Source organism: Rhinopithecus roxellana, chromosome 5 (assembly GCF_007565055.1).
Source record: "Rhinopithecus roxellana isolate Shanxi Qingling chromosome 5, ASM756505v1, whole genome shotgun sequence".
Lineage (NCBI taxonomy): Eukaryota > Metazoa > Chordata > Mammalia > Primates > Cercopithecidae > Rhinopithecus > Rhinopithecus roxellana.
In genome coordinates, this window is record NC_044553.1 from 111,725,655 (window position 1) to 111,738,144 (window position 12,490).

The 12,490-nt window shown below is 46.7% G+C and overlaps 1 long non-coding RNA gene across 1 annotated transcript; it reads left to right on the forward strand.

Annotated features, from left to right (window-relative positions):
- The first annotated feature begins 7 nt into the window (after positions 1-7).
- Positions 8-12,490, forward strand: LOC115897725. Its single transcript, XR_004057510.1, has 3 exons — positions 8-140; positions 9,917-9,980; positions 10,266-12,490. It is a non-coding gene; the product is annotated as an uncharacterized LOC115897725 (long non-coding RNA).

Here is a 12,490-nt window from a genome sequence, read left to right on the forward strand (position 1 = left end):
TGGGCTCCCGCGGCCGGAAGTGCTGGGGGCGCGCGGGGGTCTCGGAGGCGGGGACAAAGACCCGGAGCGGCGGCGACGCCGCCCTGTGGCAGGAAGAGGCGTGCGCCCGGGTCCCGCCGTGGGAGTCCAGGTCGCACCGGGTGAGGGTGCGGGGCCTGGGAAAAAACCCTCTTGAGGAGGGCAGTGGGGCGAGGGCGGCAGCGAGTACTGTGAGTGAGTGGATCTAGCTGGGGCCGCGCTCCGCCAGCGTCTCGCGTCGTGATCTTGGTCAAGCCCTTCCCGGGGCCCTCCCGCTCTGGGGAGAAGGAGGGGGTCAGTCAAGCTGACATCTGAGGCCCTCCCGGCCAGGCCTCGGGAAGCCCATCTGGCCTTTGGCCGCGGCCTAGGCAGGGCATCTCAGACCTTCTGGGTTCCTTAGAGAGCAGGTCAGGATTTACTTGGCTTTCTCTGAGCCCTTGGTTACAAACGTGAGACTTGAGAGGATTTAAAGGACTTGACTGTGTTCACAGAAGTGTGACAAAGGCCAAGACATTTTCTGGAGCTTTTAAGCAAATGCCATTGTAAGGGAAGCAAGACTTTACCTCTGCCCTCCTAGGGTCTTTGGCTGGGCTTGAGAATTAATTTGGCATAAGACAGATTAAGGGGAGAAAAACAGATTTAATACAAGTTTTACACAACGTGGAAACCCTCATAAGGAAATGAAGACCCTGAGAACTGGCAAAACCTAAATACTTCTTTTTTTTTTTTTTTTTTGAGATGGAGTCTCACTCTGTCGCCCAGGCTGGAGTGCAGTAGCCTGATCTTGGCTCGCTACAACCTCCGCCTCCTGGGTTCAAGCAATTCTCCTGCCTCAGCCTCCTGGAGTAGCTGGGACTACAGGCGCATGCCACAGCGCCCAGCTAATTTTGTTTGTATTTTTAGTAGAGACGAGGTTTCACCATGTTGGATGGGCTGGTCTCGAAATCTTGACCTCAGGTGATCCACCGACCTCAGCCTCCCAAAGTGCTGGAATTACAGGCGTGAGCCACCAGGCCTGGCCAATTTTTGTATTTCATGTAGAGATGGGGTTTTACCATGTTGCCCAGGCTGGTTTTGAACTCCCAGGCTCAAGTGATCCACCCACCTTGGCCTCCCACCCAAAGTGCTGGGATTATAGGATGTGAGCCATCATGTCCAGCCTCATCTCTTGTTTTTTAGAAAAAGAAGGAGGATCAAGAGTGCACTTCTTGCATCTGCTGTTTTTCAAGTGGCTTTAACTCAAATGCTCAATATGCCAGAGCAGCATATGTTGTGGTGGCATGTACTGAACTCCTTCCCCATCCACCAAATGGAGTCACTGCTATCTTTTTGGGGTCCAGCCCATACAACTGTTATTTCTAAACTCAGGATAACTGAATCAGTAGGTATTATCTCCATATTATAGGCAAAGAGATGGGCTGAGAGAGGTTCAGTAACTTGCCCAGGGTCCCACAGCTAGGAATTAATAGAACATGGACTGGACCCAGGCACTGGCTCAACATACCATTCCACAACTGAAAGTGGACTTTGAAGAGATCGGGAGGTTTTTTTTTTTTTAATAAATATATATATATTTATTTATATAAATAGAGATGGAGTCTCACTATGTTGCCCAGGCTGGTCTCCAACTCCCAGGCTCAAGTGATCCTCCTGCCTCAGTCTCCCAAAGTACTAGGATTATAGGTGTGAGCCACCATGCCTGGGTGAGATCAAGACTTTATGCTTTAAAATGCATGGTTTGTTACTTTAGGATAGTGGTTCTAAAACCACCTGGGAGCATGTATCAAAATTACTTGGGAGGCTGCACCCCTAGAGATTCTGATGTAGTAGGTCTGGGGTGGCTAAGAATGTGGGTATCGAAAGAGTTCCTGGGTGATGCTAATGCAGCTGGTCTTGGAACCACACTTGAGAATGATTGCTTAGGCTGCTGAGGCTTGTGGGTTCTGATGGGAACAGGGCTCCAAGTTTGGCAGACGATCCCTCGTGGTTTTAGTTTTCTTTTATATCTGAGGCTACTGGTTGGGGTTTTCCAACCTTGTTTTGCCACTCCCTGGTGAGAACAGCAGCCAGCTAAACAGACATGTCACCCTATTGAAATCACAAGAGTCTTCAGAGGCACCATCAATAGCTATCAGAGGAGTGAGAAGCAATTCATTAGCCTGGGGATTGGTGACCAGCCTTCAGGGGTCACCTCACCGTCTTTTCTTCATTGTGGACGCATGCAATAAGGGCCTCACCCATGGGAAAGAAGGCAGGATGTATCCCCAGAGATTCAGAGAATGTGGAATTTTAGAGCAGAGAAGGCACATTTAAAGGATTCTTCAGTACCTGCCCTTTCTCCCATGTTAGAGTTGGGGAAAAGGAAACCCTTTTGAAACCGCATAACCACTATTACACGTTTTTCTTCTTCCCATCTTAGATTCCACATTGTGCATGAACAGGCCAGAATTCTGTGTGTCCAGATCCTGCTCTGGTGCATACTTGTACAATTGCTAACATGCTGCTCATTTGCATACCAGGTGTTCCAGGTAGAAAATCTGGAACCTCTACAAAGAGGACTGTGTTTTCAGTCCCGGGAGCCCTTCTTCTCATAGGGGAGAAATAGAGGCAACCAACCAGACTAGAAAATTCCTCTCAAAAATCCTTTTAGGGCCGGGCGCGGTGGCTCAAGCCTGTAATCCCAGCACTTTGGGAGGCCGAGGCGGGCGGATCACAAGGTCAGGAGATCGAGACCATCCTGACTAACACGGTGAAACCCCGTCTCTACTAAAAAATACAAAAAACTAGCCGGGCGAGGTGGCGGGCGCCTGTAGTCCCAGCTACTCGGGAGGCTGAGGCAGGAGAATGGCGTGATCCCGGGAGGCGGAGCTTGCAGTGAGCTGAGATCTGGCCACTGCACTCCAGCTTGGGCGACAGAGTGAGACTCCGTCTCAAAAAAAAAAAAAAAAAAAAAAAAAAAAATCCTTTTAGGCCGGGTGCAGTGGCTCACACCTGTAATCCCAGCACTTTGGGAAGCCGAAGCTGGCAGATCACCTGAGGTCAGGAGTTTGAGACAAGCCTGGTTAACATGGCGAAACCCCGTTTCTGCTAAAAATACAAAAAAAAATTGACCTGGCATGGTGGCGCGCCTGTAGTCCTGGCTACTCAGGAGGCTGAGGCAGGAAAATCACTTGAACCTGAGAGGCGGAGGTTGCCATGAGCCAAGATTGTGCCATTGCACTCCACCTGGGGTGACAACAGCGAAACTCCATCTCAAAAAAAAAAAAAAAAAAATCCTTTTAGATCATTATTACCATCGCCCATCTGAAGCTCTCTCTCTTGAGCAATGCTGTGAGGAGGGGAAGGGACACAATTTCCATGTTATAGATGAGAAACCTCGGGCTCAGAGAGGCCAAACGACTTGCCTGATGCCACACAGCTGGGAAGTAGCAAAGCAAAGCTCTAACCTCGTTCTCTGATTCAAAATCCTGTGCTTTAGCTGCTCCCTGATGTTGAGTGTGGTCCCCAAGGAACAGAGTGTGTGTGTTTGCTGGAAGGGAGGATGGGCCGAGGGAGAAGAATGAAACGTTACTGATTACCTATCTAGTGCCCAGAATTGTACTGGATGTGCTGTATTTACTAAATTTGATTATTCCACAATAGCCTCCGCAGTCTGTAGAGTTTCATATTATTGTCCCATTTCACAGATAAAGAAATAGTTTCAGAGAAGGTGACTTGCCCAAGGTCACACAGCTGATAATAGGTAGATTTAAATCTGGGCCCTGACTCTTCTTTTTTTTTTGAAACAGAGTCTTACTCTGTCGCCCAGGGGCATGATCTCAGCTCACAGCAACCTCTGCCTCCCAGGTTCAAGTGATTCTTCTGCCTCAGCCTCCTGAGTAGCTGGGACTAGAGGTATAAGCCACCACACCCAGCTAATTTTTGTATTTTTAATACAGATGGGTTTTCACCATGTTGGCCAGGCTGGTCTCGAACTCCTGACCTCAAGTGTTCTGCCTGCCTCAGCCTCCCAAAGTGCTGGGATTACAGGCGTGAGCCACCATGGCCTAGCAGACTCTTCTCTTGATCACACAGTCTAGGACAGGGAAACGTGATTACCACTGTTTAAAGGGGGCTGACTCCTTGTCAATTGCAGTTGTATAAATAACATAACACGAAAAGGCAGCAGGGGTGCCAGATACTCATTAAATGTTAGGTTATTTTTTTCATTTCTGATTCACACAATGAAGTTTATTTTAAAATTTGGAAACAAAACAGGAATAAATGCTACCAAGTGCTTCTTTGGGATGAGAGGTCATCTTGACCTGCTGCCCAAGTGCTCGTTGGCGATGAAGATGCACTTTGTGATTGAGATGACCTTGCATCACAAACAAGCACTTGGTAGCATTTATTGCAGAACAACTCAATCTGCAAGTTGTTCTTCTAGGACTTAGAATCGAGGTAGATCTTTTTGTTTGTTTGTTTTTTGTTTTGTTTTGTGTTTTTGAGACTGAGTCTCGCTCTATCGCTCAGGCTAGAGTGCAGTGGTGCGATCTCAGCTCACTGCAAGCTCTGCCTTCCGGATTCACGCCATTCTCCTGCCTCAGCCTCCTGAGTAGCTGGGACTACAGGCGCCCGCCACTACGCCCGGCTATTTTTTTGTATTTTTAGTAGGGATGGGGTTTCACTGTGTTAGCCAGGATGGCCTCGGTCTCCTGACCTTGTGATCCTCCTCTCAGCCTGAATCTAGGTAGATCTTAATGACAGAGATGGAAAATCCCTAAGCCCAAGGTCTGGGTGGGACCATCTCTTAAAGTAAATGAAGCCTGCAGCCTGTCTTCTAGCAGCCCTGTGGGCCCCGTGAGTCATTCCCCAGTCCTTCACTCAAATCCTTTACTATCCCACCTCTACTTTTTTTTTTTTTTTTTTTTTTGAGACGGAGTCTCGCTCTGTCGCCCAGGCTGGAGTGCAGTGGCTGGCTCTCAGCTCACTGCAAGCTCCGTTACGCTATTCTCCTGCCTCAGCCTGAGTAGCTGGGACTACAGGCGCCCGCCACCTCGCCCGGCTAGTTTTTTTGTATTTTTTAGTAGAGACGGGGTTTCACCGTGTTAGCCAGGATGGTCTCAATCTCCTGACCTCATGATCCGCCCGTCTCGGCCTCCCAAAGTGCTGGGATTAGAGGCTTGAGCCACCGCGCCCAGCCCACGTCTACTTTTTATCAGCTTAGGGCCTCTTGGCTCATGGGAGTCTTCTCTATCTTAGGGCAATTCAAATCTTACTCTTATCTTTACCTATAAAGCATTGTGATCTTGGCGTCTTCCCTGACATGGCTGTGATTTGTAGTGTGTGAGCAGTTACCAGGTCTGCCTCAGTCTCTCTCTCTTTCTCTTTCTCTGTCTCTCATATACACACACACCCCTAGTTTAACCTGACCTAGATCTTAGCACTGAACAGCTTGTCTCTTTTTCTCTAGCATTTTGCACATAGCAGGTTCTTAATGAATATTTGGTGGATAAATAAATACACACCCTGGGACTTTTTTTTTTTTTGTCATGGGGAGGGTTATTTTTCCCTCTCAAACACTAAGAAACAGGAGAGCTGGGATTACATGTTTGTCTGTATCCCCAGACAGAGAGGAATCTCCCAGGGTCTAGCACATGGTCTTAGCAAATGTAAAACTAACACCCTTTAAAAGAGTACATTTTCCTGGACCTGTTCATAACATTTAATCAACTAGATCCCCAAATATTCTGACTTGAAAAATATTTTCTTACTGGAGGATATAGTGACTGGTCCTTTAGTACAGAGCCAACAGAATGAAACCCCTTTCTCCCTTCCGGGAGCCTGACCTGCCCTAGAGCCTTCCCCAGAAGCTACTCTGGATGTGAGAAGTTATTGGATGGCTCAAATGGGACCCCACCTGGATGGTGACTGTCCTGTTGTTGAGGGAGGAGCCGGTCAATTTCCCCCACAAATCTGCTTCTTTTGGATCCTGTCCCACCCACTCTTTTGGGTACCTTTGACATCTTTGGAGGCACCCTTGATTTTTCTCCTTTCCTCGGACTCCACACACTCAGTTCATTAGCACAGCCAGTCATATCTAGAAGCCAGCCACTTTTTAGCACTCCATCGCTATCACTGTGGTCCAAGCCCCCCTCATCTCTCTCCTGTTATGGCCATATCTATCATGAAATGACCTAAACCAATTCATCCACAACTAGTTTCATTTTACTGCAGATCTCAGTAATCTCCAGTAATGAGTGGTAGGTAAGGGTGTTATGTTTCCTCCCACAAACAAAACAAAAATGAGGGGATCTGAGGCAAGCAAGTCTCAGACTGAAGTCCACACCTTGTACCATCACTTACCAGCAAGCAGGTCCCCAACAGTCATATAACCTTCTCTTTTTTTTTTTTTTTTTTTGAGACGGAGTCTTGCTCTGTCGCCCAGGCTGGAGTGCAGTGGCTGGATCTCAGCTCACTGCAAGCTCCGCCTCCCAGGTTTACGCCATTCTCCTGCCTCAGCTTCCTGAGTAGCTGGGACTACAGGCGCCCGCCACCTCGCCCGGCTAGTTTTTTTTTCTGTATTTTTTAGTAGAGACAGGGTTTCACCGTGTTAGCCAGGATGGTCTCGATCTCCTGACCTAGTGATCCGCCCGTCTCGGCCTTCCAAAGTGCTGGGATTAAAGGCTTGAGCCACCGCGCCCGGCCTCATATAACCTTCTCTATGAGCTCAATGAAGGCCTAGCTCCTGACCTTTTGCATATTTCAATAAGCTTCCCTCTTGAAAGATTTAGTTCAAGCGGGGTGCAGTGGCTCATGCCTATAATCCCAGTACCTTGGGAGGCTGAGGCAGGAGGATCGCTTGAGCTCAGGAGTTTGAGACCAGCCTGGGCAACATGGTGAGACGCCCATCCCCAAAAAAAAAATACAAAAAATAGCTGGGCATGGTGGCACACACCTGTAGTCCCAGCTACTTGGGAGGCTGAGGGGTGGAGGCTATAGTGAGTTGAGATTGCACCACTGCACTCCAGCCTGGGCAACAGAGTGAGACTCTGTCTCAAAGAAAAGGGGGAAGGGATTTCATTCAAGGAAGATGCAAACAATATTTAAGCAGCAATATTTACACAACCTTCAATTTGGGATCAGACAACTGCATCCTTACTCAGAAACTTGAACCTGAGACCAGACGGACTCCTAAGACCTAGACCCCATCAAAATTCCCTAGGTTTTTATGTCCTGTGTGTGCAAGAGCAGAGGTATTTGAACAACCCTGCACGTATCTAAAATACCACTCATTTGATCAATGGACAATTATTTCAGCCATCCATTTTGCTAATGAACAGACCTTCTGCTGCTGGAATGGCATCAAGACAGTTGAAGCCCTTATGGAAGGGTGTCTGAAGTGTGGGCTTCTGGGTAAAGTCCCAACTGCTTCTAGAATGGCCTCTCTCAGGGTGTGATCGTGGGTCTCCTGGGGTCTCTGGGATCTTTGCAGAAAGTCTGCAAGCGCAACAATATCTCATAATAATACTGAGACATTATTTGCCTTTCTCATTCTCATTTTCTCACAAGTGTAGAGTGAAGATTTCCAGAAGTTATGTGGGTGTGTGATATTGCAACAGGTTGAATGAAGAAGCAAATGTGGCAATTCAGCAGTTTTCTATTTGTTTTTTGTTTTTCTTTTTTTGAGACAGAGTCTGGCTCTGTGGCCCAGGCTGGAGTACAGTGGCGCCATCTCTGCTCACTGCAAGCTCCGCCTCCCAGGTTCACGCCATTTTCCTGTCTCAGCCTCCCGAGTAGCTGGGACTACAGGCACCCACCACCACGCCCGGCTAATTTTTTTGTATTTTTAATACAGATGGGGTTTCACCATGTTTGCCAGGATGGTCTCGATCTCCTGACCTCATGATCTGCCCGCCTCGGCCTTCCAAGTGCTGGGATTACAGGTGTGAGCCACTGCGCCCAGCCCGAGCAGTTTTCTATTAAGCCAAGCTCTAAAGACATTTGCAAGCATGTAAAACAATGCCACTCTTCTCACTAAATATTTTTGTTTTCAAATATATGATTATTTTTCATAAAAATGTGTTAACTAAGCCAACATATAATGATTTTGTTTTTGCAGTGGGTAGGAAGAACCTATCAGGCGATTATACTCGCCAAGCTTTCAGTATCAGAGAGGAAGGTGGGGGTGTCTATGGGGTGAAAATAGCACCCCAAATGTCTTAGATCCTCATACTTTTTTTTTTTTTTTTTTGAGATGGAGTCTCACTCTGCCGTCCAGGCTGGAGTGCAGTGATGTGATCTCGGCTCACTGCAACCTTGGCCTCTCAGGTTCAAGCGATTCTTGTGTCTCAGCCTCCTGAGTAGCTGGGACTACAGGCGCCCACCACCACGCCCAGCTAATTTTGTGTGTGTGTGTGTGTGTGTGTGTGTCTGTTTGTTTTGTTTTTGTAGAGATGGAGTTTCACCATGTTGGCCAAGCTGGTCTTGAACTCCTTACCTCAGGTGATCCACCCACCTCGGCCTCCCAAAGTGCTGGGATTACAGGCGTGAGCCACTGCGCCTGGCCAGATTCTTATACTTTTTAAGAACAGGTTGCTTTCATCATCACTGAGAAGAGCTCTTCATCACACTTAAGGTGGTTCTGCAAGACCTCTGGGAGAATCCCAGTGAGCTGGGGTTCCTGTGTCTGTAGAGGCCTGACATCATGGTTTACACAAAAGGAACAAAAACTACCTGGGAATCCCTTAACCCTTCCCAAGCTCCATCAACTCAGGTCACATTGATGTCTCTGAAGCATCTTGTCATAATATGAACTGTCTTCCAGAGCTATCTTTGTGGCTCTCCCAGGCTACTATGAGTTCCTCAGAGGCAGGCCCTGAATGATTAGATGTTCATTTCCGTGTTTGGAGGATTGTTGGGAAGTTTGTGTAGGGAGGGTTCTGATTTAATCAATTTCCCTGCATCTTCTGATCTTCTGATTAGCCCAGGAGAATGGGAGCTTCAGCAGGTCTGTGTTAGGCCATTCTTGCGTTGCTATAAAGAAATACCTGAGACGGTAATTTATAAAGATAAGAGGTTTAATTGGTTCACGGTTCTGCAGGCTATGCAGGAAACATGGCTTCTGGTGAGGCCTCAGGAAGCTTTTATTCACGGCAGAAGGTGAATAAAATAACAGGTGGAAAGCAGGAGCAAGGGGGAGGTGCCATACACTTTTAAATGACCAGATCTCACTATAACTCACTATCACAAAGACAGCACCAAGCCATGGGGGATCTGGCCCCAAACACCTTCCACCAGGCCCCACCTCCAGCATTGGGGATTACACTTGAACATGAGATTTGGGCAGGGACAAATATCCAAAGTATATCAAAGTCTTTTGTCATTCTATTAGCTTCAGCTTACTCAAACATCTTTAAAGATGTTATAAGGTGTTACATTAATCAGAGAGTCTTCTGAATTCCCCGTGGGAGTGTTAACAACTCCATTTTGCAGGTGACAGAATGGAAGGTCAAATTCACACATCTGGAGAATGTCAATGTGAGAACTGGGACCCAGGCGTGCCTGGAGGATCTTCCACCATTGCCCTGGCACCTACACTGAGAATAAATGTTGTCCCTTTGAAAGGGGCAGCTAGTTCCTCTGTCCACCCCAGAGACTATGAGAATAGGCTTTCAAGTATTTACTCCATGAACCTTGCAGCCCAAGGCTCAGCTACTCCAGAAAGAGAGATGGACTGGGAGTCATTATCTGCTTTGAAGGAAGTTTTATCACTGTTTTTATAGCATCCTCTGAACTTGACCCATGGACTTAGGCAGATAGAGCAAAGCCAGTCCCCGCAGTATAAACAGATAGGAGGTAAGTCAGGTCAATTTGATTCTATCAACACCCCTGATGGCATTTATTTCCTTATTTATAGGCTGGCTCCAGAGATGCTATCCCCAAATGGGCCTCTGGAGGACAAATCTTTTGGTGAACATTCAGTAAGCAAAATAATGCACTTATGAGTAAAGCACATGGTGACTTGGATGGCGCCCCATTACCTCCCCAGGACAGAGTCCAAGCTGCTTGCCATGATAGGTGCATGTGGTCTGGACCCTGCCTTTCTCCACCTCTTCCCACCTGGCCCTTTGTTCCTGGTATCCTTTCTGCCTGGCACTCCTTTTCTTTCTCTTCTTTCTGTTTGGAAAATTGGCCTCCCTTAAGTCTTGTCTGCTTGTAACAATCTCTGCTGTAACCCCCATGACACTCTGTCTCATCTCCCCTAGTTCCTGAGGTACCCCAGGCTTAGAGGACCCACAGACTCTGGAATCCATATTACAGCATTTGTTTCAGTGGATTGGGATCAACTGCTTGAATATTTACCCTCCAGATCAGTGTTCTTACAGGAGGGATACTGCTCCCTAAGGAATGTTTTGAGCTATATGGGTGTTTTATGGATGCAATGACAAGAGGGTACTATTTCCACTTAGTGCCTGGGTTTTGGGGATGCTGATGTTCTGTAATGCTGGGACAATCCTGCCGAGTGAAGAATGTCTCATGTCCTGCAGGATCTTGAGGAGATCAATCAGATACTCCTGTAGGAAACAAACCTGTTTATAATGACCTGAGTTTGGAACCCAACTCTGTTTTATAAATAAACTCCTTTTTGTGTGATCTTAACTTGTTCAATTGTCCAGGAATACAAATCAAGGGAAGAATAAAATTTACTTTGTTCAAAACTTTAACAAGACTTGATCACCATTTTGGAGGTAACATCGGAGATGGCAACATGACTTGTGACTGAGAAAGAAGAAATTAACCCAGATGCCTGTGGCAACTAAGAATTTTGCTTGACCTGGCCTGGCGCAGTGGCTCATACCTGTAATCCCAACACTTTGGGAGGCTGAGGCAGGAGGACTGCTTGAGCCCAGGAGTTCCAGACTAGCCTGAGCAACATAGCAAGACCCTATCTCTACAAAAAATTAGAAAGTTAGCTGGGAATGGTGGCTCATGACTGCATTCCCAGCTACTCGGGAGGCTGAAGTAGGATGATTGCTTGACCCTGTCTCAAAAAAAAAAAAAAAGAAAAAAAAAAAGAATTTTGCTTGACGCCATACAGCACACCTGTATTCATCTGCATTTGTGAATGTCACCATCACTGTGATTCATGGTCTATTAAGATCTACTTTTTTAGCTCTTATTTTTAAATGTCAAAGATAAAAACTGTGGCCTGAATATTATCATACCTCTCTCAAATCCAAACTTACTTGTTAAAAGTAGATGCAAGCATGTGACCGCTTTATAATGTCTTTTAGAGTATTAGGCCTGAGCATTTATGTATTGAAACACATTATTTTATTACAGTATTCCTTTTATTTCTCTTTCATATTACAGTAGCAGCATTATATTGATTTTGTTTTTTCATTACGTGTATAAGTGGTTTAGATTATCCATGAATTTCATTTCAGGATGGCAAAGAGGATATTCAAAATATTTGTTATAAAAAGGGAGCATCTGGCAGCATTGAGAACCACTCTAAGGTTCAGGAGGCAGGGACTTCACCTCCCCTGGGTCACTCCATTCTTCTTTGTGTCTAGCATAGGGTCTGGAATATCACAGATGCATAGAGAATCTTTTTTGAATGAGTGATGAAGGAATTGAGGCTGATACTCTGGTTTGGTTACCACCTAGGTAGGTGATGAGGCCCTCTGCTGAGATGGGAACACAGGAGAGAGGGCAGGTTTTGGAGAGAGTAATGAGTTCAGTTTTCATTGTGAAAGTTTGGAGAGCCCTGAGATTTCTAGGTGGCGGGGCCTGAGGGCCAGTGGCTCTGTGGGCCTTGATTTCTCTCTCAAGGCCACGGAAGAGTGGAAATGCAAAGTCATAGTAACAATTCATCTTTTTAATCAGTAATCATTGCTGAGTCTCTCCATGCAGTATGAATAGACCAGTGAGAGCTGCCCTGAGTGTCTCCCTGCTCCTGTGGCGATCTGTGTACCTGCCCAGACCCTCAGAGGCTAGGAACTCCCTCCAAGTTAGGGGATAGAAATGCTTCATCTCTAGCCCCTCTGACTTCCTGTCCAATCCTGACATAGTAGGTGGCTCAGCAATGACGGCTGGAGGGACCACACAGTAAAACCCATCTGTGGAAACACGAGTATTCAGGGTAACTTTTTTTGGCCTGAAGTCACTGCAGTGGAACATTTGGGAGTGAGTTTCCTCAGGGCCCAGCTCCTTCCCGCTAGGCTCTGCCATGTCTCCTGTTTATTAACAGGGAGGTATGACAAAGGGAAAAATCTCTTGATTGAAGACTCATCTCAGACATCTTTTCACTCCTCCAGGGAAGCGTGCAATTTTGGGCTTTAATGACGTATGACGGGGCACGGGCAGTGGAGGTGGTGTGCATTTTAGGTAATACATGTGCTGCTAGAAAGTTGAGGTATAAGGACTTTTTAGGAACACAATTTTTATTGACAAGTAACATTTCAAGAACAATAAAGGAAATCAGAAA